Source organism: Callithrix jacchus, chromosome 9 (genome assembly GCF_049354715.1).
Source record: "Callithrix jacchus isolate 240 chromosome 9, calJac240_pri, whole genome shotgun sequence".
NCBI classification, from domain to species: Eukaryota; Metazoa; Chordata; class Mammalia; order Primates; family Cebidae; genus Callithrix; species Callithrix jacchus.
In genome coordinates this window covers 25,199,736-25,216,699 of record NC_133510.1, presented here as the reverse complement: position 1 = coordinate 25,216,699, position 16,964 = coordinate 25,199,736, and the positions used below count along the sequence as shown (strand labels likewise).

At 40.3% G+C, this 16,964-nt stretch overlaps 1 pseudogene across 1 annotated transcript in view; it reads right to left on the bottom strand.

Moving 5' to 3' along the window:
• The window catches only part of LOC118144128 (gamma-tubulin complex component 5-like), a 56,020-nt pseudogene that overhangs the window by 21,175 nt on the left and 17,881 nt on the right, over nucleotides 1-16,964 (bottom strand). The window contains exons 5-11 of the transcript XR_013522295.1: nucleotides 15,329-15,443; nucleotides 14,269-14,358; nucleotides 13,216-13,309; nucleotides 12,102-12,348; nucleotides 10,238-10,460; nucleotides 8,523-8,684; nucleotides 7,025-7,234 (exon numbers count right to left, since the gene is read on the bottom strand). The product of XR_013522295.1 is annotated as a gamma-tubulin complex component 5-like (transcript). The remainder of the gene's footprint in view (nucleotides 1-7,024; nucleotides 7,235-8,522; nucleotides 8,685-10,237; nucleotides 10,461-12,101; nucleotides 12,349-13,215; nucleotides 13,310-14,268; nucleotides 14,359-15,328; nucleotides 15,444-16,964) is intronic.

Here is a 16,964-nt window from a genome sequence, read left to right as displayed (position 1 = left end):
TGTGAAAGAAAAACACAAGAATCATGGTGTGAAAGAAAAACACAAGAATCATGGTTTTACTGATGAATTCAATGAAACATTTTAAAATTAGTTAATATCAATTTTACTCAAAATATTTGCCCAAAAATGAAAAGGAAGGAATACTTCCAAACTTGTTATATAAGGCCTGCACTACCCTGGTACAAAAACCAGAACAAAACACAACACAAAAATGAAAAAGACAGGCAAATATTCCTGATGAACACAGATACAAAAATTCTCAACAAAATACATTAAAAACTGCATTTGACAAGACAATAAAAGGATCATCTGCCATGATAAAGTGGGATTCATCTGAGGAATATGAAGATGATTCAATAAACAGAAATATACAAATGTGCTACATCACATTCAGTAAATTAAGAAAAAACATATAATTATTTCAGTACATGCTGAAAAACATAAAATTCAACATTCCTTCATAATAAAAATTCAAAAAAGTGATTTCATTACTGCTGCCACCAGCAAATGATACCTAGAAATACCCAAAAAGATGGCTAAATTTTAATAGGGCAAACAATGAAAATAGCTAGGACATGTTAGTTAAAACTTCACACTATAAAATATGTTTTACAAAGATAAAACCTTTAGAAAACATAGCATAAACTATCTCTTATACAGTTTTCTTTTTTTTGAGACGGAGTCTTGCTCTGTTGTTTAGGCCGGAGTACAGTGGTGTGATCTCAGCTCACTGCAACCTCTGCCACCCAGATTCAAGTGATTCTCCTGCTTCGGCCTCCTGAGTACCTGGGATTATAGGCACATGCTACCAGGCCTGGCTAATTTTTGTATTTTTATTAAAGATGGGGTTTCAGCGTCTTTGCCTGGCTAGCCTTGGAACTCCTGACCTCATGATCCACCCATCTCAGCCTCCCAAAATGCCGGGATTACAGGTGTGAGCCACCAAGCCAGCTTGCAGTATTTTTTCTATACATTATCTCATTTGGTCTTCACAATTTTTGTTTTTTGAGACGGAGTGTCGCTGTGTTGCCCAAGCTGGAGTGGAGTGTTGTGAGCTTGCCTTCTGGGTTCAAGTGATTCTCCTGCCTCAGCCTCTCAACTAGCTGGGATCACAGGCATGCACCACCACACCCAGCTAATTTTGTAGTTATAGTAAAGACAAGATTTCACCATGTTGGCCAGGCTGGCCTTGAACTCCTGGCGTCAATGATTCACCATGCCTTGGACTCCAAAAGTGCTAGGATTACAGGCATGAGCCACTGCACCAAGCCTGCTCCACATTACTGAAGGAAAATTGGCCATGGTGGGCAAAGCAATGTGCCGACATGGACTCAGGTGATTACTGCTGGAGCAGACATCAAAGGAAGCTAACCTTGCCAGCACCCAACTTGATCTTCTCTGCTGAAAAAGTCTGTCTTTCTTCCTGCCTGCTAGATGGGTGGCCCCAGGCACTGGCTGAACAGACTTCTCTGTAAGTTGGTGCTGGGGAAACATTTATCAAAAGCAGGAATATAGACAGGCACATAATGAGAGGTGCTGAGAGCGTGCTGGCCTATACAGCATGCAAAAGCTGCCAAGAGTGGTACCTAGCAAGTGCATGGCTTTCAAAGAACCAGAGCCACTGGTTCAGCAGGTGCGTCAGGGTCTGGCCACTAGGTCTAACATTTAGGAGAAGACATTTGGCAGCTTCTTTCTAATCTTTAAACTTGAAGCATGCAAGTCAGATGGATGGGTCAAAGCCTGACTCAGCAATTGATTAACCATGTCACCTTGGACTCCTCCTTTCTCTATGTCAGTTTCCTCATCCACAAAGTGGGGATAGTAACTGCACCTCCCTTGGAGGACTATGAGAATAATTAGGATGTATACGACTTAGAACAGTGGTCAAGAAACTACAGACCACTGCCTCTTTCTATACAGAGGTTTCAATGGGACACAGCCAGACTCATTTCCCATACATATTGTCCACACTGCATGGGTGCTACAGCCAAGAGATGAAACAGCCTACACAGTTTTCAGCAGTCACTACATGGACCTTGACAGGTAACCCTGGCTTAGAACAACGCCTGAAGCATGAGAAGTGCTCATGAAATGTTAGCTATTATTTAAAACCAAAGTCACCTTTAGCATGATAAATGTGACTACGTGCACAAAGATACATACACAAGCACTGATTGTACTGGTGTAAAACAGTAAATAACTATAACATCAATTAACAGGAGACTGATAAAATTATGAAACATCCACACTACAGAATACTATAGTCATCTGGCTGGGCACAGTGACTCGTGCCTGTAATCCCAGCAATTTGGGAGGCTGAGGTGGGAGGATCACTTGAGGTCAGGAATTCAAGACCAGCCTGGGAAACATGGTGAAACTCTGTCTATACTAAAAGTACAAAAACTAGCCAGGTGTGGTGGCACATGTCCATAATCTCAGCTACCTGGGAGGGTGACATGGGAGAATTGCTTGAACCAGGAGGCACAGGTTGCAGTGGGCCGAGTTTGCACCACTGTGCTCTTGTCTGGGCCACAAGTCAATACTCTGCCTCAAAACAAAACAAAACAAAACACTATAGAGTCACTTAAAAGACTAAGGAAAATCTGTGTGTATACACTGTGTACATCAACATGTAACGATTGCTAAATGTTTAAATAACCAAACATCATTAAGAGAAAAATGTATGTTGATAATATATGCAATTTGCTCTCACTATGTTATAAAAAATTTACATATGCACAGCGAAGACCATATACTACTTAAAAGTACCAAGGGAATTTCACTTTCAGCATATACGTTGGTTCCACACTACTTGATGTTTTTAATGAACTATAGTTTTGTAATTTTTCTCATCACTTTATCGTTTTAGTCTCTCTCAGGCTGTACCTGATAGCCGCACTTTTAAAACCTTTGTATCTTTATGCTTCAGGGGCAAACCAGAGCATGGCTGAATCCAACTCTTTATGCTAAGTGAAGCAAGCCAGACTCCAAGCCCACACATGACTTTCTGGAGAAGGCAAAGGAGCAGGACTAAGGACAGGTGGCTGCAGGAGCAGGGAGGAGGAGAGAGGCTGCCTTCCTCAGTATCATGACTGTGGTGGTAGTCACTGCAGTCTATGCATCTGTTAAAGCTCACTGAACTAATGCACACCAAAAAGTGAACCTTACTGTATGTAAATTTTAAAGTAAACTTAAACACACACACAAACTTAGTGTATACAGTTTCTTTCAGCACAGCACACAGACACTTGTCTTAACACAGGACACCAGGGTGCATCAGTCACAGGAACCCAACAAGTGCACACCTGCCATGGCCCACACCTACCCACAACATAACTCATTTTTCCAGGTTCCATGCCTGTGGGTCTAGACTTCACATGAAAAGCACTGGCCAATACAGGCAAAGGGAAGCACACGTGAGGTCCTGCAGGTCCTGGCCTGGCTGGGGCTCTGTTGCAGCCACCAAGCTGTCAGGCACAGCAACACACGCCCACACAGACAACCCCACAGCTCCAGCCACGCCTCACCCCAGAGTCCACCCGATGACTCGAGGAAACGCTGCCACTCCCAACATGGCCATGGTGCCCTCTGCTACCAGAAAACACTCCAAGCCTCAGTCCCCAGGGGGTCCACTTGGTGCTCTGTCCCATCTACAGCCACTCCCTGAGTGAACTTCACGGCAGAGTAGGCACCGTCCCAACGTCCCTCTTGGCTTATAAAAAGCTCCTTCAACCCCATTTTCCAATTATCCTTGCCCCCTTCTAATCACACCAACTGTGTGCTGCAAACGAAGCTCACATATTTCAGCCTGAAAATACACAATTCAGAAGGCTCATGTGAAACAGCGCTGCCCCTGAAATAATCATACCTCCTCAACAAAGCCCCAAACTACTCTCTCCAAGAATGCACAGAACAGCCCTGCAGACCAGGCTCCCTCATGTCCTCACAGGTCACGAAAGAAAAATGGGTTCAGCTCTCACTGCATAAGCTTAAAGCAATACTAGCAATATGCCTGCCTCTTACTTTTCAACAAAAAATTGTGAAACACAGAGGTGTCCCTTCCCCCAGGAGCCACACCACATGCCAGGAGTGAAATTGTGGATCCGGGCCCTGGGCCAAGAGTGCATGGGAGGGGAGCTCAGAGCTGAGGACTACAGGCTGGGAGTGCAGGGCTTGGGGGGAGAAGTTTAGGGTGTGCAGTGTTCTGGAGCCCAGGGGGCATGGTATAAGGGTGGGAGGACCTGGAATCTGGGGCCGGGAGCTGGGGACACTGGAGCCAGAGCGATCTTGGAGGCTGCACTGCCAGGGGGCTCAGTCCCGGCCCTGCCATCCTGGCTGGCCCAGGTTCTGAGGGCTACCTGGAACCCATGAAGGCTGCAGGGCAGATGTGGGTGTGCAGGGTTCCTCACCTGGGTCCACGGTGGCTTGGGGGTCTGGGCGGGGCCTGGGAGTTTCCTTGACAAAGTGAGTCAGTTGGGCAGGCAGAGAATGCACCAGGAAACACTTGGCCTTTTCTCCTTCCTCCTGGGGAGGGGGTTCTCCCAGCCCAGCCTCTTCCTCACAGCACTCCTCCCTCCCTGCTGCAGTCCAGCCCTGTTCTGCCCAGGCCTCTGCCGCTGCCTTCTCCTGTGGGGCTTACCCCTGGGTGGCCTGCCGCTGCCACTGCTGCTGCACCACCACCACCCATCCCAGCAAAGCCAGGCTACTGTTTTTTGTTTTGGGAGAGTCTTACTCTGCTGCCCAGGCTGGAGCATAGTGGCATCATCTTGGGTCACTGCAACCTCCGCCTTCTGGGTTCCAGTGACTCTTGTGCCTCAGCCTCCCAAGTAACTTGGATTATAGGCATGTGCCACCACATCCAGCTAACTTTTATATTTTTGGTGGAGACAGGGTTTTGCCATATTGGCCAGGCTGATCTCAAACTCCTGGCCTCAAGTGATCCACCAACCTTGGCCTCCCAAAGTGCTTGGATTACAGGCATGAGCCATCACACCTGGCCAGTTGTGCCACTGTTACCACTGTGTAGGTCACTGAGGTACTTGAAACATCATTGAAGTGGATTACTGTAGAAAGTACATGGAGACTGCACTACTGCATTCATCCAGAACCAAGACCAATGCATTCCACTGAACCAACACTCCAAGACCCATTCATGTGAATAACTCTTTCCCTACAAAACATACTTCCTTAAAATTGGAAAAGGTGACTTTCCCACCAGATGCGTAGAAATCAATGTAGAATACATCAAACACGAAAAAGCAAAGAAACATGACACCTCCCAAGGAAAACAGTAACTCTCCAGTAAGAGACTACAATAAGGAAATACAGGAAATGCTGGAAAAATAATTCAGAATTAAAATCTTAAGGAAACCCATGGATACACAATAGAGTACAAATAAACATTCAACAAAATCAGGAAAAGAATGTTTTGAAAGAAATTGAACAAAAATATGTATTTAACAAATGAGCAAATTTTACAGTGAAAGAATTCAATGAATGAGGCCAGACATGGTGGCTCATGCTTGTAATCCAAGCACTTTGGGAGGCCAAAATGGGCATATCACCTGAGGTCAGGAGTTCAGATCAGCCTCGCTAACATGGTGAAACCCCGTCTCTACTAAAAACAGAAAATTAGCTGGGCATGTTGGCAGGTGTCTGTAATCTCAGTTACTCAGGAGGCTGAAGCAGGAGAATCACTTGAGCCAGGGAGGCAGAGCTTGCAGTGAGGGAAGATCACACCACTGCACTCCAGCCTGGGTGATGCGAGTGAAATCCTGTCTCAAAAAAAAAAAAGGCAAATGATCCTAACAAACATATCTCCAAAGAAGTCATACAAATGGCTAACAAACAGATAAAAATGTACAGCATCACTAATTACTAGGGAAAATGCAAGTCAAACCACAATGAGGTATTACTTCAGCCCAGTCAGGATGACTATTCATCACAAAGACAAAAATAAGAAACGCTGGTGAGGATGTGGAGGAAAGGGAACAGCATGTTGACGGGAATATAAACTAGTGCAGACACTATGGAGAACGGTTTGAAGGTTCCTCAAAAAACTACAAATAGAACTACTATCTGATATAGCAAGCCCACTGGTGGGCATTTACCCAAAGGAAAGGAATCAGGATATCAAAGAGACATCTGCACCCCCATGTTACTGCAGCACTATTCACACAGTCAAGACATAGAATCAACCTAGGTGTCCAACAAAAGATGAATGGGTAAAGAAATTGTGGTACACACACACACACACACACACACACACAAACTCAGATATTAAAAAAGAATGAATACTGTCATTTGAAGCAACACTGATGAAAATAATGAACATTATTTGAAGTGAAATAAGCCAAGAACAGAACGTCAAACACTACATGTTTTCACTCATATGTGGCAGCTAAAAAATGTTTATCTCATGTTAGTAAAAAGTAGAACAGGATACTAGATGCTGGATTTTGCAGGGGGAAGGGAGGAAGATATTTGTTAAAGGACACAAACGGCTAGCTGGAAGGAATAAGTTCTAGTGTTCTGCATCACTATGGGATGCCTACAGTTAATAATATAGAGTTGCACATAGTTAAGAGGAGAATGCTGAATGTTCTCAACATAAAGAAGCATTAAATGTTTGAGGTGATGGAAGTGCTAATTATCCTGATCTGATCACTATAACTGTATCAAAAACCACTATATACTCCATGAATATGTACAATTATTATGTCAGTTTATAAAAACAATAAAAGAAAACAAATAGCTGGGAATTATTTTTTAAAGTTCCAGTCCTAAGGAATCCAGAGTGAGGAAAAGGAATGTGAAGCGTTTTGTGACTGCCTTTTTAAACACAGCACTGAAAGTTTTCAATAAGACAATCTTTTTAAAAATCAAGAGCAGCATTGATAATTATCACTGAAGTAAGAGGGTGTGATGACTTGCAAACTAAAAAATATTCAGGTATCAGGATGACAAGAGGGAGTAGGGTCAGGTGTCCCAAAACCAAGGAAGACACAGAACACGGAACAGGTACCTCTGGCTGCGGCCTGTGGGTGGTGCTTTCTGCACATTGCAGGTTCTTCAGCAGCTGCATGGACTTGTCAGCCATTATGATCTGCTTCAGGACATGTTTGAGGAAGGACACCATGGTGTGCTGCCTGCTGGAGGGCCCCTGGTCACTGCTAGAACTCGCACTCGAATTATCACTCATTTTTTTTCTTCACTTTCTGTCTTTTCTGACACGCTGTATAACATGTAAGTTTCATACCAGAAGGGTGATTATCTGGAATATTTTTGTTTCTAAAGAGATTCAAGATAACTTTAAACTTTAACTTCTCTTCAAAAGTAGTATACTTGTTCTAGTTTGTTGTCCAGACATTATAAAACACAATATTAATTATTGGTAAATTGAAACAATCTTTAGGCAAATGGGGTGGTTTTAATATGATCTCAGTTTAAAGAGAAAAGCGAATGAATATTTTCAATAGTATAGGTAAAATTTAAGTAAGTAGAAAAAGTTTCCTGAATTGGAATTATTTAAAATATGACAATTTTGGTCCTCTTTAGAAGTAGAATAAAAGCTTTTCCCATTTACCATCTCCTGTGAAACTAACTTGAACACTTCTCTACCATTTTTCCTACCATGATTCTTAACTGGACTAATTTTAACAATAAAATGATGGTCAATAATCACCCTACAAGAACAGTCAGAGTCCCGTTTTTCACAGAAATTCTCATGAGAGACTGATGAATCAGGACATAGTGACATACAAGAGACTACGTTGCAGGGAGATCTGTTCACTTATGTAAGCATCACATACATATTGCTATGCTTCCAGAACAGTATGGACTTAAAGTAACCATTCCTGATGCATTCAATGGATACCTATCAGTAGAAACCACATATCTAAATAAACCACATCATTTAAAATTGTGTTAAAAGAGTAAAAATAGCTCTACATTATAGTTCATATGATTCTGTTCAGAAAAATCAAATAACTGAAAGGATATTGTCATAAATGGATTAAAATTTTTCTTAATTGTTTTAATAAATATTATACTAAGGTTGGTTGAATTCATTTACTTCAGAGAACAGTAAAAAAATTATAGTAAGGTAAAAGAAATGAGTAGCTTATTCTGAGAAATAAATGTATTAGAGGCATACTCTGTAGTATTTCTGTATCTCTTTACTGATATTTTACACTGGAAATAGCAGAAACCATCTGATATCACCTAAACTCATTTCACAGGAAGCAGAGTATACTAGCTAGCCATAAATACACTATCATCCAAAAATATGATTTGCTTAGAAGTTGTGAACTAAAAAAACCTGGACAAAGATATTAATAATCAGCTGGTATTACTGAAGTCTTCCATATAAATGAAATAGAACTAGCCTATGATGGCAAGAAGTTCTGTGATGTGGACTGTACTTTCTCAGTACTGTTTGAAACTACTGAAAGATTTGATTTTCACGGGGAGCAAACTGGTGATGAAAGCCCCCAGCGACCTTGTGCCCTGCTGCAGCTCACCTCTGGATGATGAACTCCCTGGCATTGTCCCACAGGTGCCCATGCATGATCTACTCATCCACTGTCTGCAGGTAAGGCCACACCATTTCCACCCAGGGAGAGAACAGAAGGGAGACCTGAGGCAGAGAGTATGCATGGTCAACTCTCAGGGCTCCCTGGCCACTAAAACAAAAGGAGGTTTAAACATTTCTGAAATGCCTTGAAATTAAATAATCCAAAAACATATACTATAAAATCCTTATGAAAAACTCATCTAAGTATGGAAGGATCATATTGTTTGCAGTCCAGACTGGGAAACTTGAGAGTGAAAATGACACAGAGGCAGGTGTGACCTGAGAAAGCCCTGGCAGGTGAGCAAGGTTCTCCTATTTAAATCATACTACTAGCAAGGTGTCTATTAAAAGTGAGAAAATTACTTAATTTCAGTAGCTCTCAGAGGAAAAAAATGGCAGTGCTCAGATAAAATCAATCACTTTTATATTGAAATGCAATATTAAATTGGTGAGAAAAAAAGTTATGCCAACAAACTAGAAAATACACCTAATATACATACTCAAATAAAACCGTAGCATTCTAAATTACAGCCTCTAGATAGATTTTTAATCTATATACTTTTTGAGACAGGGTCTTGCTCTGTCACCCAAGCTGAAGTGCAGTGGTGCAAACATGGCTCACTGGAGCCTCGACCTTCCACACTCAAGCAATCTTCCTGCCTCAGCCTCTCAAATACCTGGGATCACAGGCATGGCTACTACTCCACAGCTCGCTACTTTTTTTTTGAGACAGTGTCACTCTATCACCCAGGCTGGAGTGTAGTGGCATGATCTCAGCTCACTGCAACCTCCTAGGTTCAAGTGATTCTCCTGTCTCAGCCTCCTGAGTTGCTGGGACTATAGGTGTTCACCATCATACTTGGCTAATTTTTGTATTTTTAGTAGAGGTGGAGTTTCACCATATTGTCCAGGTTGGTCTCAAATTCCTGGGCTCAAGTGATCCTCTCACCTCAGACTCCTAAGTAGCTGGAACTATAGGTGTGAGCCACTATGCCTGGCCTAGATTTGTATTTTTTAAATGCAATATAAAATATATAACACAAAGTTTATCATCTTACCTATCTGTTTCTTTTTCAAATTTTAATTTAACTTATTTTTTTAAAGACAGGGTCTTACTATATTGGCCAGGCAAGTCTCAAACTCCTGGGCTTAAGCAGTCCTCCCTTGGCCTCCCAAAGTGTTGGGATTATAGGCATGAGCCACTGTGCCCCGCCCTTGCCATTTTTAAATTCAGAGGTTTTAAGTACATTCACATGATTGTGACAAATCACAACTTTTTCATGTCATAAAACTGAAATTCTGTACCCATTAAATAAGAGCTCCCTATTCCCTAGTCCTTGATAACCACCATTCCACTTTGTTTCTGTGAATATGACTACTTCAGATACTTAATGTAACAGACTTAGCTTTTATGTAAGAAAGCAGTATTGTAAATATCTACATACATCAGCTAAGTATTTCTCACATGTTGCTTTGCCCTTGCCTTGTCCTTCTGAGGATCTTGGCAATTAGAGCTGAAAAGCTAGTTTTCTACAGCCTGTAATTTGGAACCTAACTTGAAAACTCTGAACTGTTCAACAAGTCACCATTCTAGTATCATTTAACACAGAACCATGACCAGCTGTTTCCCACCCCTCTGCTGTGCAGAATGGCGTTACACACTTTAGGCAGAAGTCTCACATATGGTTTGCTCAGAGGCCTCTCTCCAACATTGTCATATTTGAGAATGGACTTGTACAGGGTGTTGAGCAGGTGAGAGGCCCAGACATTTTGAATTTCAGGTGGAACTTCTGCTACTCTGGTACTGAACACTCTCTGCGAACCTTGAGCTGAGCCAATCGAGGTGACAACTTGTCCAGCACTATCCCAAGAGTTATTGTAGCATCTGCAAATATCAACAAATCAAGCTCAACAGCAAGGAAAAATATATGCATCTAAAATGTGACATAAATGCTGGCAACTCATCAGGTTTATGGGCAGGTGGGGCCAAATGAAGGATGGTGGATTTTGATCTCGCATCACAAGATCCTAACTTCCCTAAGGAAGAACTCTTGCAAGTCATGAAGAAAAAGATAACTCAGCAGAAAAATAATATATAAAGGAACTGACAGTTCACAGAAAAGGAAAGATGAGTGGTTCTAAAACAAATAGAAAGTCACTCGACCTTACTTACAATAGAAGAATGCAAATTAAAATTATACTAGGTAAAACAAAACACCTCCCCGTGGGCCATTGTTAATGCAGGAGGCTGTGCCTACTGCACAAGCTTCTTTGAGGCGATGGCACAGCTGGGACCTCAACATAGAAGTCACCATGTGGAGCTAGACATGTGATAAAATGGCTTGGAACTATACAAGAAGATACTACACCCACCCCTGCTCAAAGCAAGTTCCTGCAGCACTGGTAAACTCTCAGGCCTGCAGCTTGGCTAATGGGCTGTCCCAGTGTCAGTTTCCCAGTTTTGATCATGCACCATGTGAGGTTTTGCCAGTGGGGGAGGCAAAGAAATGGGAACACAGGACCTCTCTGTATTATTTTCCTCAGTAGTTCAAAATAAAAGTTAAGGGTAAAAAGCTACATGGGTTACCATTTTACATCCACTATAATGATGAGGACCAAACATCTGACAACACACAGATGGCAAGAGTGTGAGGAAACAGGTATTCATCTACATGGCTCAAAAGAGTATATATTTATTTACTTGTACCTCCCCATAAAGTAAAGTGGAAAAACTCATCAAAATCACACATGGAAATTCCATTTATAAGAACCTACTCTACATGGTCACGTGTGGTATAATCCCAGCTCATGCCTGTAATACCAGCATTTTGGGAAGCTAAGGTGGGCAGATCACCTGAGGCCAGGAGTTCAAGAGGAGACTGGTCAACATGATGAAACCCTGCCTCTACTAAAAATACAAAATATTAGATGGGCATGTTGGCATGTGCCTGTAGTCCCAGCTACTCAGGAGGCTGAGGCAGGAGAATTGCTTGAACCCAGGAGGCAGAGGTTGTGGTGGTGAGCTGAGATAGTGCCACTGCACTCCAGCCTAGGCAACAGAGTGAGACTCTGTCTCAGAAAAACAACAAACAAACAAATAAAAAACCAAGAAGCTCTTCATATTTTTATGGTATTATCCTCAAAATTTAAATTAGAAATATCTGAAGTGAGTAGTGTAATGACTGTTATGTATGAGTGTATGTATATGCAATGCTTCTGTATGTTGAACTCTTTCTGGAGGATATGTAAGAAGCCAAGGAATTGGCCACCTCGGAAGAGGGGAATTGACTGGCTGGGGAACTGGTGCAGGAAGAGTAATTTTGATTTCTCAGTCTAAATCCTTTGTAGTTTTTTGATTTTGAGAGACACTAATGGGTTAAAAATACAAATTTAATTTTAAAAATGAAGTATTCATGAGAACCACTTATTTCCAGGCAGCTTTCAAATGTTATACAATGAAAAATCTAAATGGCATTCCAATTATGAGTTATGTGTAGTATGAGCAAAACTGAAGAACATTTAATACCATTATTGATGATGCACTTCTCAATTTCTGCAAGTTCCTCTTTGAAACCAATGAAGCATTTGTACAGGGCTCACATGAAAGCTTGGTAGGTTCTAAAGGGAGCTTCAGGTGACTTCTTAGGAACAAACCCACTTCCAGGCAGCATGCTTTCAGAACTGTGTCCCATGACTTCATCAATGAACTACAGGAATCGAAATACAACCTGGCCATATGCTGCTATTTGTTCCAGCACAGATCATTAACAGCTCTATGACAGAAGCAAACCGCAATTATTCAAAGGTGATCTTCTGTAAACATTCAAATTCATTTCCTTCTCACTGCAAAATATTTCCTTTACAATTCTTTTAAACAGTATGTTTAGTAAAAGACAAAGTAATAAAATGATGAATAGCTTTATACTCAAAGGAAAAAGAGTGAGCATTAATTTCAATAGACTAGAGAATTATGACATATTTTTTAAAAATATACATAAGGTAATCTACTTAAGGCAATAAAATTACAGTATATAGCTTTTACAATACAGAATGACAGATCTAAACAACAGAAAATGCAAACTGAAATTAAATATGTCCCAAACAATATTAAGGAATTCTCTTAAGTACTGTAAAGATGCACAACTCAGTTTTTCTTTTTGGATATTAAATATTTATCTATTTATTTATTTATTTATTTTTGAGATGGAGTCTTTCTCTGTTGCCCAGTCTAGAGTGCAGTGATATGATCTCAGCTCACTGCAACCTCTGCATCCCAGGTTCAAGCAATTGTCTTGCCTCAGCCTCCCAAGTAGCTGGGATTACAGCTGCCTGCCACTGTGCCTGGCTAATTTTTTTATTTTTTAGGAGAGATAGGGTTTCACCATCTTGGCCAGGCTGGTCTTGAATTCCTGACCTCATGATCTACCCACCTAGGCCTCCCAAAATGCTGGGATTGCAGGCATAAGCCACTGTGCCTGGCCTGGATATTAAATAATCTTAATTAATCTTTTTTGCATAAGGAAGCACAAACGAGTTCAATTATAGTTAATTTTAATATTGCAAAATGTTCTAAAATTATATTGCCACAGTTTACATAAATTATATTATTCCTTAAATAACAATAAATACAAATAACTTACATGTGTTAAATGAGTTACTATAATATTGTTTCTCACAGTTACTTTCCCATCTATCAGCTGAAATATAAAGAGCTTTTTCACTCCTGAAAGTAACCTGAAATTAGATAAAAAAGATGAGTATACTTTAAGTCTGGAAAAATATTCATGACAGTATGCCCCCCCAAAAAAATTTTTTTACAGGGTTTCAGTTTGTCACCCAGGCTGGAGTGCAGTAGTGATCACAGCTCACTGCAGCCTCAACCTACTGGGTTCAAGTGATTCTCCAGCCTCAGCCTCCTGAATGGCTGGGGCTACAGGTAAATGACACCATGCCTGGCTAATTTTTGTATTTTTGTAGAGATGGGGGTTTCACAATGTTGCCTAGGCTGGTCTTGAACCCCTGATCTCAAGTGATCTACCCACCTTGGCCTCCCATAGTACTGGGATTATAGGTGTGAGCCACCATGCCCCACTTCAGGAAATTTTTATTAAATATTCAGAATTAAGGGGTAACAAGTTCAGATAAGAAAATGGAAGACATCAATCTTTTCATCTGATTACCTTATGACTCAAGATATTTCAGCATTGTCTTAGAGAGAATTCCAAGACATATTGCCAAAGCATCTCCCCCATATACTGGATGACCCAAAGAGATCTTCCTATTTCTAAGAATGCCAGCATGTCAATATCATACTTTGTAGTGAGAGCACTGGGACTTGGAATTTTAGGAGTAACAGCACCACATGCTGAATTAGATTTCTGGCTTCCAGGTACAGGTACAGGCCCTCACTGATACTCTCTGCCTATTAAAAATAGTAGTAAACCTTGCTTTGAACTCAGGTGTTAAAGAAGTGATAAACTAATCTAAGTAAATCATATGCTGAACTATTTAAAATAAAAATGAATATGTCAAAATTTCTCAATCTCCACAGTCAAATCTGGTCTGAACGTTACACCTAATGATCTATTTCTAGTTTGCATGTGAAAATCCTTTAATAGTTTTATTTAATAAAATTTTGCTTCTCAGTAATCAAGCATCATAATAAAACTATTAATTAAGTAAATATATCTTACCACAGGGTTTCCAGAATAACCTGAGTCTCGGTAACCAAAACCCTGTCATCTGGAACATACAATGGATCACTACTGTACAAGTGTTGATCCCTATGAGACAGCAAAGATAAACATCAACACAAAAGTTTCTAAGTAAGTAAATAACTACTCTCAAAGAATATTTGCAATTTGGTGCTAACCATAACTGGCTATGAATTAGCAAGTACACATAATAAATGGGTTAAATGCCCCCTATATTTTCACATCACTCAAAATCCTGAGAAACACTTTCAGAACAACTGCAATTATTATGTTTATTGCTGATTTAGGCAAATGTTTACAACTATGTGATGCTGTTTTCTGGAAAACAATATGTCTATTTTTATAGTAAGTATACCAAAACAGAAATCAAATAATGCCCTAATATGTACCAATTCATTTACCTTGAAATTAACAAAATAATTGAAATACAGTTTATAATTAAATAATACTATAATTTTATAATTTTCAACAATTAAATAATCAAAAACTATTCGACTAGAATTTTCAACACTGGTCAGGTATGCTGGCTCAAGCTTGTAATTCCAGCATTTAGGGAGGCCAAGGCAGATGGATCACTTGTGCACAGGAGTTCTAGATCAGCCTGGCCAACATGGTGAAACCCTATCTCTACTAAAAATATAATAATTAGCTGGGTGTGGTGATGGGTGCCTATAATCCCAGCTACCTGGAAGGCTGAAGCATGAGAACTGCTGGAACCAGGGAGGCAGAGGCTGCAGTCAGCCACGATTATGCTGCACTCCAGCCAGGGTGACAGAGTGAGACTTTCTCTCCCTTCTGCCAAAAATCAATAAATAGAAAATAAAAAATTAGTTGGGTGAGGTGAAGACTGCAGTGAGTTGAGATATCATCACTGCATTACAGCCTGGGCAACTAGAAAAAGACCCTGTTCAAAAAAGAAATTGTCAAAAGCAAAACAAATTAAATTTCTGAGAGGGACTGAAGTCACAAGTCAAAGTCAAATGTTTAAATATCAAAGTTTTTTCTATCATCACATTAAATGAAAACTTTAGCTTCTTACCAGATAGCAGCTAAACTGGAGTGCAAATGTAAGCTATGAGGAAACTGGGAGGGCCTGGCTGTCCAGTACTGATGAACCACGTGATGTTCCAGCCAGCTTCGGTCATCTGGCTCATCTGCTTGAAAGAAATGTAGTAAGTTTGAATTATAATAGTTCACAATAACAATAACAACAATAAATACTGGGTCACAATATCTGGATTTACAGATCCATTCAAATTCATGGTTGAAAATGGCTTTTTAAAAATAACAGCTACCCAATATTTACTTACATATGATCATTTATTTTAAACCACATATATCGGCTGGGTTCTATGGCTTACGTGTATCCCAGCCATTTGGGAAACCAGGGTGAGATGACCACTTGAGTCTAGGAGTTCAAGACCAGCAACACATTTAGAAAGAAACATACTAAATTTTATCGAGGTAATTGACTAGAAAGTTAAAAAAAATTGTCCCACATCTAAAAAGATGTAAACGGTATATGTCTAATAACCATTAAGAAAATTAAAATAATAACCAAAGACCTTCCCAACCACTCCCTAAGCCTCAGCACTGGTGCTAAATTTTGAAGGATTAGATAATGTCTATCTTATATGAGTCGTTTGAAAAAGCAGAAAAAGAGAAAGCCACCTAACATTTTATGAGGCTAATATAACAGTGATGCTTAAACCAGATAAAGACATGATAAATGCAACTCATCAAAGAAAAAAGATGAAAAATCTTACATTACAAAAGAGCTAACCTGCTGGGCTCAGTGACTCACACCTGTAATCCCAGCCTGGGCTGGTCTCTAACATAGGGAAACCTCATCTCTACAAAAAAAAAAAGTAATTAGCTGGGTGTGGTGGCATGCACCTGAAGTCCCAGCTTCTTAGGAGACTGAGGTGGAGGATAGCTTGAGCCCAGGAGGTTGAGGCTGGAGTGAGCTGTAATCATGCTACTGCACTCCAGCCTGGGTGACAGATTAGAACTCTGTCTTTAAATAAAAAGTTAATCCAAAATTGAACCCAATCTAATAATGTACTAGGAAATAACATGATCAAATAAGTTTAGGTGAAGAATTCAAGGATAATTCATTATCAGAAAGTCTATCAGTGTATTATTAGGATAAAGAGAAAAGTTAAGAGATTACGTCACAGATAAATAATAGCATTTAATAAAAATTCAACATTTATTTATGATTAAGGACTTGTAGAAAAAAAGGAATAGAAGAATACTGTCTTAATTTGATAAAGGTTACATACCCTGAACTGATACCAAACAACCACCACACTTAATGGAGGAGTTTCAGGCAAAACCCCCATTAAGATGAGACTTAGTCGTCCAGAAAGCCCACTCCTATGAGCTGTTGCTTCCACTATGGAGTAGAGAACTAGGCTGCTGGGCCAGAAAAGAGATTAGATCACAACATCACAGAGAAGACCGGCATAAGAACTAGAAGGAGGACATAAAACAATATTTGCAGATGATATTAAAACCATATTTGCTTCCTCCGGGTTTAGGCTTGGGAGGACACAGGAGTCCAGGAATTTATCCATTTCTTCCAGGTTTACTTGTTTATGTGCATAGAGTTGTTTGTAATATTCTCTGATGATGGTTTGAATTTCTGTGGAATCTGTGGTGATTTCCCCTTT